This window comes from Aotus nancymaae, unplaced genomic scaffold, assembly GCF_030222135.1.
Source record: "Aotus nancymaae isolate 86718 unplaced genomic scaffold, 86718_ANA_hifiasm-v0.15.2.pri h1tg000041l, whole genome shotgun sequence".
NCBI lineage: Eukaryota > Metazoa > Chordata > Mammalia > Primates > Aotidae > Aotus > Aotus nancymaae.
Window position 1 is genome coordinate 21,462,118 of NW_026988455.1, and position 11,625 is coordinate 21,473,742.

General features: G+C 39.4%; 1 pseudogene; it reads right to left on the reverse strand.

The window, feature by feature from the left end:
• Positions 1-10,486: 10,486 nt before the first annotated feature.
• LOC105730770 (endoplasmic reticulum lectin 1-like) lies at positions 10,487-11,194 on the reverse strand (annotated as a pseudogene).
• Positions 11,195-11,625: the final 431 nt, after the last annotated feature.

An 11,625-nucleotide genomic window follows, 5' to 3' on the forward strand; every position in this document is an offset into this window, starting at 1 on the left:
CAGGAGGCTGAGGCAGGAGAATTGCCCGAACCCAGGAGGCGGAGGTTGCGGTGAGCCAAGATCGCGCCATTGCACTCCAGCCTGGGTAACAAGAGTGAAACTCTGTCTCAAAATATATATATATATATATATATATATATATATATATATATATATATATATAAAGTTCTGGGGTACATGTGCAGAATGTGTAGGTTTGTTACATCGGTATACATGTGCCATCACACAGAGTGCAATGAGCAGGTGCAGTTGGAAAAATGGCAGTGATATACTTACTGGACACGGGGTTGCCACAAACTTTCAGTTTACAAAAGGCAGTATCTGCGAAGCACAATAAAGCAAAGCACAGTAACACGAGATATGCCTGTATTTTGTCTGTTTTCTGGGGTGATTTTTCTCGGCAACCCACTCGAAGGTTTCTTTACCATCTGCAGCCCTTCCAGAGTTGCTTCTTTGAGGTCACAATAAGACTGTTTTTCTGTTGGCTTTGATCTCTTGATGGCCAGAGTTTCTGGGTATCATTATCAGTAACATCAGCAACAACAACTTCTCCGGTGGTTACATTAACACCAAATTCAATCTTTATATCAACCGGTGCAAAGTTCTGGGGATTTCTCCAGTATTTAAAAAATAACCTGTGTAGCATGACTCATGCTATCCACTTCATTTTGGCATTTACCAATTCCAGCATAGCAAAATTTCTTAGCAATTCACTGTTTATCAGACCACTGGGGATCATTACTGGCAGCACCCTTGAAAACATCTCCATGTCAGGTGAGTAAAACTCACATCTGTCGATGACACCAGGATTTCTTGTAAGAAAACAACCAGTTGCTATTCTGCAAATCCCTGTAACTGGAATAATATCACACTGGGGCACAATGAAAGCCATATCCCCACATTTTTTGGTGAAAGCAGCTTTGGTCCCTGCTTCCTGTAATGACTAAAAAACATTATACAACTGTTCATTTTATTTGTGATTGCAGGTTTTCCTTCCAGGTGATTCTTTCTAACTGAATCTCCTGCTATAATCTGGTCCTTGGACTACAAGAGGGCTTTCCATGCACTATCTAACAATTCATAGACTTGTTTTACTCTCATGTAGGTATTTTTTTTTTCCAGTGTCCAGTACCTTAGCTGTTGCCATTCACCTGAGAGGGTTGGGAGTGGCAACCTATGTTATTTTTTATACTTTTCTATATTTCCTAAAGTTTCTGTCTTGAACATCTATCACTTCCATGGTGATATATTTTATACTATAAAACAAACCAATATCAAACCCTAACCCCTCTTCCCCAAATCAAAGCATCATCTGATACTGTTTCATTTAGCTCAGAGGAAACTGACGTAGATTTGCTGTGCTTTCCCTCGCTCCCAGTAACCAGCACATCAGAGAGCCTTACTGAGTTTGCCTTCAACTAAATCCTCCATCCTTTAACTTCTCTCCTTCGTCTGGTTTCCAGCCTTGTCAAACTGTCTCTCACATGGACCCCAGGGACCTTGTTGCACTCTTTTAAGAAAGGTTTTTTTTTTTTTTTAAATGTTGTAATACTTATATGTGTAATGTAATACATAAACAAATTCAAGTTAGGTGTCGTAATCGTAAACCTGATTATTTGTAAACTTACAACTCATCCTAAGTGACAGGGTGTTACCAGTACACTTGGAGCTATTAGTTTGAACCCCATGAAAATGCCATTTCTGAAGATTAAAAAATGTTTGAATCGAGGCAATTTCATACGATTTCATCTCATGCTTGTGTGTTTTCCCCAGTCCCATTATCCTGCCTTTTCCCCAGCAACAGCTCTCTTCCAACCTGAAATTAATTTATCATTTCCCTGATACTTAAATATTTTTAATGCATATTTATATGTTGTATATGATTAAAAAATGTCATTTAACTTTGTTTTTGAGATTCATATATACTGTCTTGCTTTTTAAAAATTCAGCATTAGTTTTATGGCTCATCCATATTGCTGGACATAGGTTATTCTTCCTGCTCTGCGGTGCTGCCCATGCTCCATCCCAGGAAGGGAGGACAATTTACTGGTTTCTGATATGAATAATCCTGCTGTGAATATATTTGTACATTTCTCCAGAGGCCTATGTACAAAAGTTTCTTAGGTAGTGGTTTTGAAACATTTTTGACTGTGACTATATAAAAAATATATTTACATTGAGATTCGTCACACACACAAATATGTTTATATCTAAAACAACTTTTTGAAATGATACTTTTCTTCTTCAGTATGATACATTCTGATATTTTCTATTCTTTTCCAATCTGGTTTATTTTAGTGAAAAGTTTTGGTTATAACCCCCTGCATTTAAAAAAAAATTTATGGAACATTATTTTCTAGTATGTGGTTATCAAGTCTTTTGTGTATTCTTGATAATAATGTGTATTCTTTAATTGAGATGTGCAGGACTCTCTGTGTATATATGTACACACATATATGTATATTTATATATGTGGGTATATATACATACATATATTTATGTGTGTGTGTGTGTGTGTATTTTTTTGAGACAGGATCTTGTTCTATTGCCCAGGCTGAAGTGAGGTGGCGCAGTCATTACTCACTTCAGCTTTGACCTCCCAGACTCCATTTATTCTCACATCTCAGCTTCCTAAGTAGCTCAGACTACAGATGCATGCCACCATGCCCAACTGTTTGCATTTTTTAGTGACACAGTGTTTCATCATGCTGAGGCTGGTCTCGAATTCCTGGGCTCAAGCGATCCTCCTGTCTTGACCTTCCAAAGTGCTAGGATTACAGGCAAGAGCCATCGTACCCCGCTGGTTTCTATGTATTTTTATGAATTCAAACTTATTAGTAGCTATTTGAATAACTGCTTGTATTTACCATTGTACTGTTGTTTTAGATTGTTTCATGCATTGATAATTGAGAGAAGTGTGTTAACATTTCCCACTGCAATTATAGACATGCTGTTTCTTCCTATAGTTCTATCAAGTTTTGCTTTATATGTTTTTAGCTTATTTCCTTAAGTGCATATAAGTTTTTACACTCTTTTGCTTTCTGGTGAATTGATTCTTTGATTCTTTTTTGATTACCGCCTTTACGTCTAGCCATGCTTCAAGACTTGACTATTCTATTTGATGTAATAACGAGCCTTTTATTGATTATTTGCCTGGTTTATATTTTTCTAACTTTCTCTTTTCAATCTTTCAGCCATTCTTTTGTTTTAGGTCTGTTGCTTGTAAAAAGTATTTTATTACTTTTTAAAATATTCAATCCGGTTTTCTTGCAGAGCAAGGTGAGTCGCTTTGTGGTAATTGTCATCACTGATGTTTTTAGATTTATTTCAATATCTATTCGTTTTTTTCTTGCTCCTTTTGTGCTCTTCCTCTTTCTTTCTTTGAAGGGGGAGTGGGTTGAGTTTGGTGTATTTTAAATTTCGTTTTATTCCATAATTTCCCTGTATACTAATTTGGAAGTTATTGATCTATTTTCCTCTTTGAGCAACTACTCTTGAAATGTCACTGTGATGATTTAATAGAATCTAAAGTTGATCAACATCTTAATTATCTCTTTATCTGTACATTTACCCTAGAGCATAAAACTCCTATATACAGGCCAGGCACAGTGGCTCATGCCTGTAATCCTAGCACTTTGGGAGATTGAGGTGGGCAGAATACTTGAGGTCAGGAGTTCGAGACCAGCCTGGCCAACATGGTAAAATCCCGTGTCTACTAAAAATACAAAAATTAGCCGGGCATGGTGGCACATGCCTGTAATCCCAGCTACTCTGGAGGCTTAGGCACAAGAATCACTTGAGCCTGGGAGGTGGAGGTTGCAGTGAGCTGAGATCGTGGTGCTGCACTCCAGAGTGAGGCTTTGTCACAAAACAAAGCAAAACCAAACAGAACAAACAAACAAAAAAATCCTCCTATCTCCTCCCCCGTCATTCACATGACATTGATGTCTAGTACGCTAGCTCTCTTCTTTCTTTTTAAACCCCAATGAGACATTTTTATTATTTAACACTGTTAATATTTGTTTTTATTTACTTCAATGTTCTTTTGATTATATTTCCTTTAAGTACCCCAGGCTTTTATTTGAGATACTTTTTCTAGACTTCCTACTGAAACAAATACATGATTTGGAGTTTCCTTTAATGAAATGCATGTTTTAGAATATTTTAGATCAGACGATGTCTAAAAGTAACTCCATTTTTATTCAAATCAAAGTGTATTTATGTTGCTTTTCTCTTTGAAAGATACTTTTTTTGAAAGATACTTTTGATAGCTTTACTTTATGGACCCCATTATCTTGCTCACTAACTCGACCTCTAAGTTGGCAATAATTTTTTGGTCAGATGTGTCTTCACCGTCTTCTGGTTTCCATGCTCACTGTCGAGAAGCCTCTGTCAGGATAATGATTGCTTGTTTGTAGTCGCTCTATTTTTCTCTTTGGCTGCTTTCAAGATCTTCTCTTTGACTTGGGATTCTACAATCAGATTGCAAAATCTCTCTGTATAGATATTGTTTTTTATTTATTTTGTTGGGTATTTGCTATGTTTCCTGCATCTGTGTACCGTGAAATCAACTAACTCTAGAAATTCCTAAAAATCACCTCTTTTCTTGTCTCTCTGTACTCTCCTTCTGGGACTTGGATAACTATAACTTAGATATTTTATTCTATCCTCTGTGTCTTTATTCTCTTTTATATTTCCTATCTCCTTATCCCTGTGCTAGACTTTGTTCAATTTATTTAGACCCATCTTTCAGTTTACCAATTCTCTCAATCTCTGCTTAATCCATAAGTTACCTTATCCATTAAAATTTAAATTTTAATAATTACATTTTTATTTCTTAGAGCTTTATTTGATCATTTTCAAATACGTCTTGTAATTTTTTACAGTATTTTATTCCATAATTTTATATATATATATATATATATTTTATTTTTTTCAGATAGAGTCTTGCTCTGGACCCCGGGTTGAAGTGCAGTATCTCAATCTCATCTCACTGCTACCTCTGCCTCCCGAGTTCAACCTATTCTTCTGCCTCAGCCTCCCAACTAGCTGGAATTACAGGCATGTGCCACCAGGCCTGGCTAATTTTTGTATTTTTAGTAGAGATGAGGTTTTGCCATATTGACCAGGCTGGTCTCGAACTCCTGACCTCAGGTGATCCACCCACCCTGGCCTCCCAAAGTGCTAGGATTACAGGCGTGAGCCACTGTGCCCAGTCTCCATAGTGATTTTTAAGTTCTGCCTTTTATTTCTTCAAATATTTCACACATTGTTATTTTACATTCTTTTAATTACAATTTCCTGGGTGTTTTGTTTTAGTTGCTGCTGGCATTTCCTAATGCTAGCTTGTTTATGTATATGTTGATAACTACAGATTTTCAGCTCATATTGTTTTGAACTTAATCTGGAAAAATCCTTGGCGTTAAAATAGGTTACTTAGCAATATAGAGAATTTTCGTTTGCTTCTGCTGGCAGCTCAAAGATCCTACCAAACTGTATCCAAATTGCTTCTTTAGGAGCTTGAGTTCAGATCTCCAATCCTGCAGTGGGTCCAAAGTTTGGCTGCTTCTTTGTAGTGCAATTCTAAGAATTTGCCTTCAGAGTTTGTGTTTGCACACCTGCGCTGCTCAGGTTTCAGCTCAGCCTTTCTCTGCACCCCTCCTTGAAAATTTCCTTTGCTTTCTTGGGATCCTACCAATTATATTGTAGTGAGAGAGCTCTTCAGGATACCTCAAGCCCTTGATATCTCTCATAAGTATCTACATGTGGTTGTAGATACATGTAGATACACAACAGCTAAAAAGACTTTTTAAAAAATGTAAATCAGATTACACTCCTTCCTGGTTGCAAACTCTCAAATGCACCTCTCAGCACACTGAGAACAAAATCCAAATAGCTTATCTTGGCAGCTCAGGCCTGCGGAATCTGGTTTGTGCCTGTTTCTTGGACTGTGTTTTCTACCGCTGCACGCATGGTCCAGAAGGGCATTTTCTGGATTCCTTCCACAGACAGCTGTTCCCATCTCACAGTTATAAACTCTCTGTTTGAAATTCTGCCTGTTTCCCTCAAGCATCCGTCCTCTCTTTGGCCAGTCTTGGCATGCCAGAATCCTTGTCAGTAGAATCTCAGCAGTAACCGTGCTTCAGCCTGGCTTCCCAGCACCATTGCACCTAACGCAGCCATCCTCACCACCAGTCACTCTGAGATTACCTGTTTCCTTAAAAGCATTTAACACCATGTGAAGTGATCGTAATTGTTTTTACATTTCCTCTCTTTATTTTTGCCTCTTTTCTAGGATATAATTCCAGGAGCACAAATTCTGCTGAATCCCAGTGCTAAGAAATTCTGGCACATAGTAGTCACTCATTAGATATCTATTGAATAAAAAGAAGTCGGGCATGGTGCCTCACGCCTGTAATCCAAGCACTTTGGAGGCCAAGGCGGGCGGATCACCTGAGGTCGGGAGTTCAAGACCAGCCTGACCAACATGGTGAAATCCCATCTTTAAAAAAATAAAAAAAGAAGTCACAACTCAGAAGTACCGTATTAGAATCCCTACAAAGTACATGGCTTCCCCTAGGAAAATATATGAGATACAAGAAGAGAGACAGCTTAGGAAAGCCAGGGTGTGTGGAAGGCATGGGTGTTTGCATTAAGGATTTTTAGTTAGTAACGGAAACCCATTATCTTGTTCATTAACTCAGCAGCCCTGGATTCAAAACATCTGGGCAAGATCAACTTTTGACTTTGTCTCTCAACCCAGAATTTATCTATTTATCCACTGAACAAAGTTCGACATGCTCCCATTCTCTCTCTTCTTTTCTCGTGAAACTTGCAAGACTTTGGACAAACACACACACACAGAAAGTGGTTTTTTTTTGAGACAGAGTCTCGCTCCATCGCCAGGTCCAGGCTGGAGTGCAGTGGTGTGACCTCGGCTCACTACAACCTTCGCCTCCCGGGTTCAAGCAATTCTCCTTCCTCAGCCTCCTGAGTAGCTGAGACTATAGGCGCGTACCGCCATGCCCAGCTAATTTTGTATTTTTAGTAGAGATGGGGTTTCACCGTGTTGGCCCAGATGGTCTCGATCTCTTGACCTCGTGATCCGCCTGCCTCAGCCTCCCAAAGTGCTGCGATTACAGGCGTGAGCCACGGTGCCCGGCCTTTTTTTTTTTTTTAAACACTTCAAATATAATGTGTCTCATTGACCTTTCATACACATTTTTACTAGTTCTGCCTTTTATTTCTTCAAATATTTCACACATTGTTACTTTATAGTCATAATCACAATTTCTTGAGTGTTTTGTTTTATTTTCTGCTGGCATTCCCTAACACTAGCTTGTTTGTCCGGATATTGATACCTGTAGATTGTGAGCTCCTATTTTTACTAGTGGCCCCCAGTCAAATCACTCTCTCAGGGTCCAATTCGGAAAATACTGATGCATACTGTATGCCCAGGAAATTAAAAATTAATAACACGTTTTGGTGTAAAGCAGGAATAAGCTCAACTGTTATTTTTTGTTCAACATCAACACTTTGAATGGTGATGTTAAACTCTGAATCTTGCTATGCATAGGATGCAGAGACAGCAGCCTAGCCTCCTTCTGATTAATGAAAAAACATTTTTCTTTCTCTCTGGCTGTTTTCTTCTTAGTAATGCATACACTGAAAACTGAGAACACACATATACATGTTGCAAAAATTAAGAGTTTGGAAATATCATTGTGGTTAGTCTTCTAAGCATGGCCCAAATGGCCCCTTGATAGCTTCATTATAACTTTATCCATGTTAATTATCACTGAAGGCCGAGCCTTTACCAGGGTCTTCGGCTGCATGGGGCTAGAACTTGTCACGGGCTTTTTAGGACGTCTTCGATTTAAATGAAAGCTCCAGGCCACATTTGCCTTTGTTTCCCCCAAACTTTTCTCAATTAAAAAATTTTTTTTCAAGCCTTACTGTAGTCTTTATGCCAACCAACTGCATTTTATATCGCAAATTGGTTTTGACTCTGAGGCTTGCGTTTTCGCTCAAGCCTGACACTAAGCATTTCTCATGTCTCTGTGCACATGATTCAGGCTGACGTACATGTATAGCCTTTATAAATTGTTTGCTTTTGGTGGAAATCAGCTTCAAGAGACCAACTTTTAAAACGATTTTCTAAAGTCCAATTCTTTTTTATTTGTCGCCTTTACCTGATTCATTGCCTTTTAAGTAGTATACAGTATACACTCCAAAAGCAAGTCAGTGATTGTTATTAGTCATTACAGTAGGAGAGGTAGCGAAGCAATATTATCTTTTCCAAGTGAAAAAATATGATCCATTGCCATTTTGCAATTTAATTTTTCTCTTGGACAAATTTTGGGGAACTCATACAAAGGCATAGACGGTATTTGATTTATTCTTGAGTAGGAAAATAAGGTTCTGACAGCCTTCTGTTCGTGAATACAAGTCTCATCATATACCTGTGAATAAGCTATAGAGGTTTTCTATAATAAGGGATTTGTCTGGTGTTTGTTCTGAGTTCCTGGCACAGGGCTTCTAAAGCCCTTGGAATTTTCTGAGTGGTAGAACTGTCTTTGTTATTCATGAGCCTCTTGGCTCACTCTTGAGTTTATGCTAATGAGATGACTCCCGGTGAGCCCTTAGACAGCTTCAGGAATGGGGTCTGGACACCAGAAAGACCATCCATGTGATATGAACGTTGGGACTTTGACCCAGCCCAAGCTCCAGAGAAGGGAGGGGAGGCTGGAGACTGAGTTTAGCTCTGTGGCCAATCATACCTACATAATGAACTGCAGTCAAAACGCCACACATGGACCATCAAGGACGATTTGGTTGATGAACACGTCGGTGTGCCAGGAAGGTGGTGCACCCTATTTTCACAGGGAGGGTAAGGAAGCTCTGCATTGGTGATCCTCGCAGGCCTTCCCTCTGTCTCCTCATCTTACTGGCCCTGAGTTGTTCTCTTTATAATAAAGCTATAATCGGCCGGGTGCGGTGGCTCAAGCCTGTAATCCCAGCACTTTGGGAGGCCGAGGCGGGTGGATCACGAGGTCAAGAGATCGAGACCATCCTGGTCAACATGGTGAAACCCCGTCTCTACTAATACAGAAAATTAGCTGGGCATGGTGGCACGTGCCTGTAATCCCAGCTACTCAGGAGGCTGAGGCAGGAGAATTGCCTGAACCCAGGAGACGGAGGTTGCGGTGAGCCGAGATCGCGCCATTGCACTCCAGCCTGGGTAACGAGAGCAAAACTCCGTCTCAAAAAAAAAAAATAAAAAAAAAATAAAGCTATAATCGAAAGTGTAACACTTTCTTGAGTTCTATGCATTGTTATGGCCAATGATCAAGCATGACAGGATTGTAGAAGCCCTTGAATTACTGGCTAGTTGGCCAAAAGTGTGAGTGGCCTGGGACCCACTGAACTTGTGACTGCTGTCTGGAGGGGGCTGACTATGTGTGTATTCATACACATAATACACATGGGACTGACTGGGCTCTTCACCCATGAAGTCCATGCTAACTCCAGGTGGTTAGTAGCAGAATTGAACTGCAATATACCAATTGCTGTCAGAATTAAAGGTAAAATAAAAATATTTGAAAGTAGCTGAAAGACAGACCTTACATATACATCTGGGAAAAGCAAGGAAAGTCTTTGAGTGAGAAAGGGTGGTTGACCAGGCAATCTCTTTAGGCTTACCTACTAAGCATAGAGAAAACACCCTCTTGAAAAACTGTTTGGTACTTAACTATGCTTAGAACCTGAGTGACAGGATCAATCATACCCTAAACCTCAGCACCGCATAATATACCCAGGTAACGAACCAGCACAGGTACCCCCTGAATCTAATATAAAATTTGAAAAAGAAAGACAAAAAAAAATATATATATCTATATATATATATACACACACACACACACAAAGAACCCTTAAAACTCAGCAGTAAGAAAACAACCAATCTGATTAAAAAGTGGCCCAAAGACCTTAACAAGCACATCAAAAAAGATATAGGGATGGCAAAAAGAAAAATTATGAAAAAATGCTCTGTATCACGTCATCGGGGAGTGCAAACTAAAACAGCAGTGAGACACTACTACACACCTTTTAGAATGGCCAAATCTGTAACACTGACAACACCAAATGTGGTGAGGATGAGGGACACCAGGAACGTTGCTGGTGGGAATGCACAGTCGTTCAGCCATTTTTTTTTTTTGCTTGGATGAGATTTATTTTGGAATCATATTATCCAAGCAAAGAAAAACAATCAGTTTATAAGATAAAACAAAAATGAAAAAAGTGAGGCAAATGTCTGCCTTAGAAGTTTATCAATGACCTCTTATATAATTTCACAAAGTGTTTGAGGGTCATTTTATACAATCCTTTAGAAGAGGCCCAATGGTTGAGAACTCTATAATGAGACATGGTCAGACAGAAATCATCATGACTTCCAATGATCTTTTCTTTCCCCTAACTTTAATATCCTTTAGTTGGGGAGAGGAAGAAGTCAATTTTCATCTGCTGTATCTAAGATTTTATGGATCACTGGAGACTCAACCCCAAGAATATATTGACAGGAGTGAAGTTCTAGCATACACGCAGTAACAGCACGAGGCCAATCTGATTCTTTACACTTTAGTTTTATAGTCACCTGTCTTGGCTTGTTGGTTATATCACAAATATCTCCATTTCCATAAAAACGTGACACCATCCTGACTGTCTGAGTAGGATCGTCTTGAAGATGATAAGCCCCAGCAGTATTCTTCTTAGCCTATTCAATATGCTCTTCTTGGTTCCGTGTCCTGACAACCACAGAGGTTTTCCCACTATCCTTGTCCTCATGGTATCGATGTACATGCTTGCCATAGCAGAATTCATATTTCTACCAACCAACACCCCCATGAAAGCAGTAAGAACCACGAAGAAACCTTTTGATGAGTTAGTCAACTGCCAATTTGGATATGTGGGTTGTCCCAGCAGTGAGCATTGGCTGAGAGACAACAGCAACGGGCTTGTGGATCGCTGGAAATCTCTCTTCTTTAGTTGACAGCAAATCTTCCTCTTTACTTCTCCTAAAAGGCACCCTTAGTATTTTTTCCTGCTGCTCCAACTGCCTCAGGGTGAGGGGCTTAAATGGCGATCCCGGCAGTGATTGACAAGGTCCGTGGTTCACAGGACATGCTCTGAACCTCATGCGATTTTTCCTTTTCTTCTGCTTCTCATTCTTTTTCAAATAGAAGCTTCTTGGCCAACATATTCCCAAGGTAGGACTCATGAATATTTATTTTCTGACCAGTTTCTTTCTCTTCGTGGTACTGCCGAATGTGTTTTCCGTGACATACTTCGTAAGTCCAAATAAGGCTCAATTCTGTAAGAACAACTGCTTTGTTTAAATAGTGGTTCCAAAAGCTGTCTTGGATTAGGGCCTTTATAATCCCTTTCTTCTTCCTCATCCCTACTTGTACAAGGGGAAGTGAGTATTTATATTTTTCTTTATGTGCAGTTGTCATGATGATGCAATTATCTTCTTTATACGAAACTCCAGTTGTGGGCGGAGAGAATCACCTGATGATTTTCCGGCAGAAGCCGAGGGGTTGAGAGGTGGAGAGCAACCAAACGGCCATG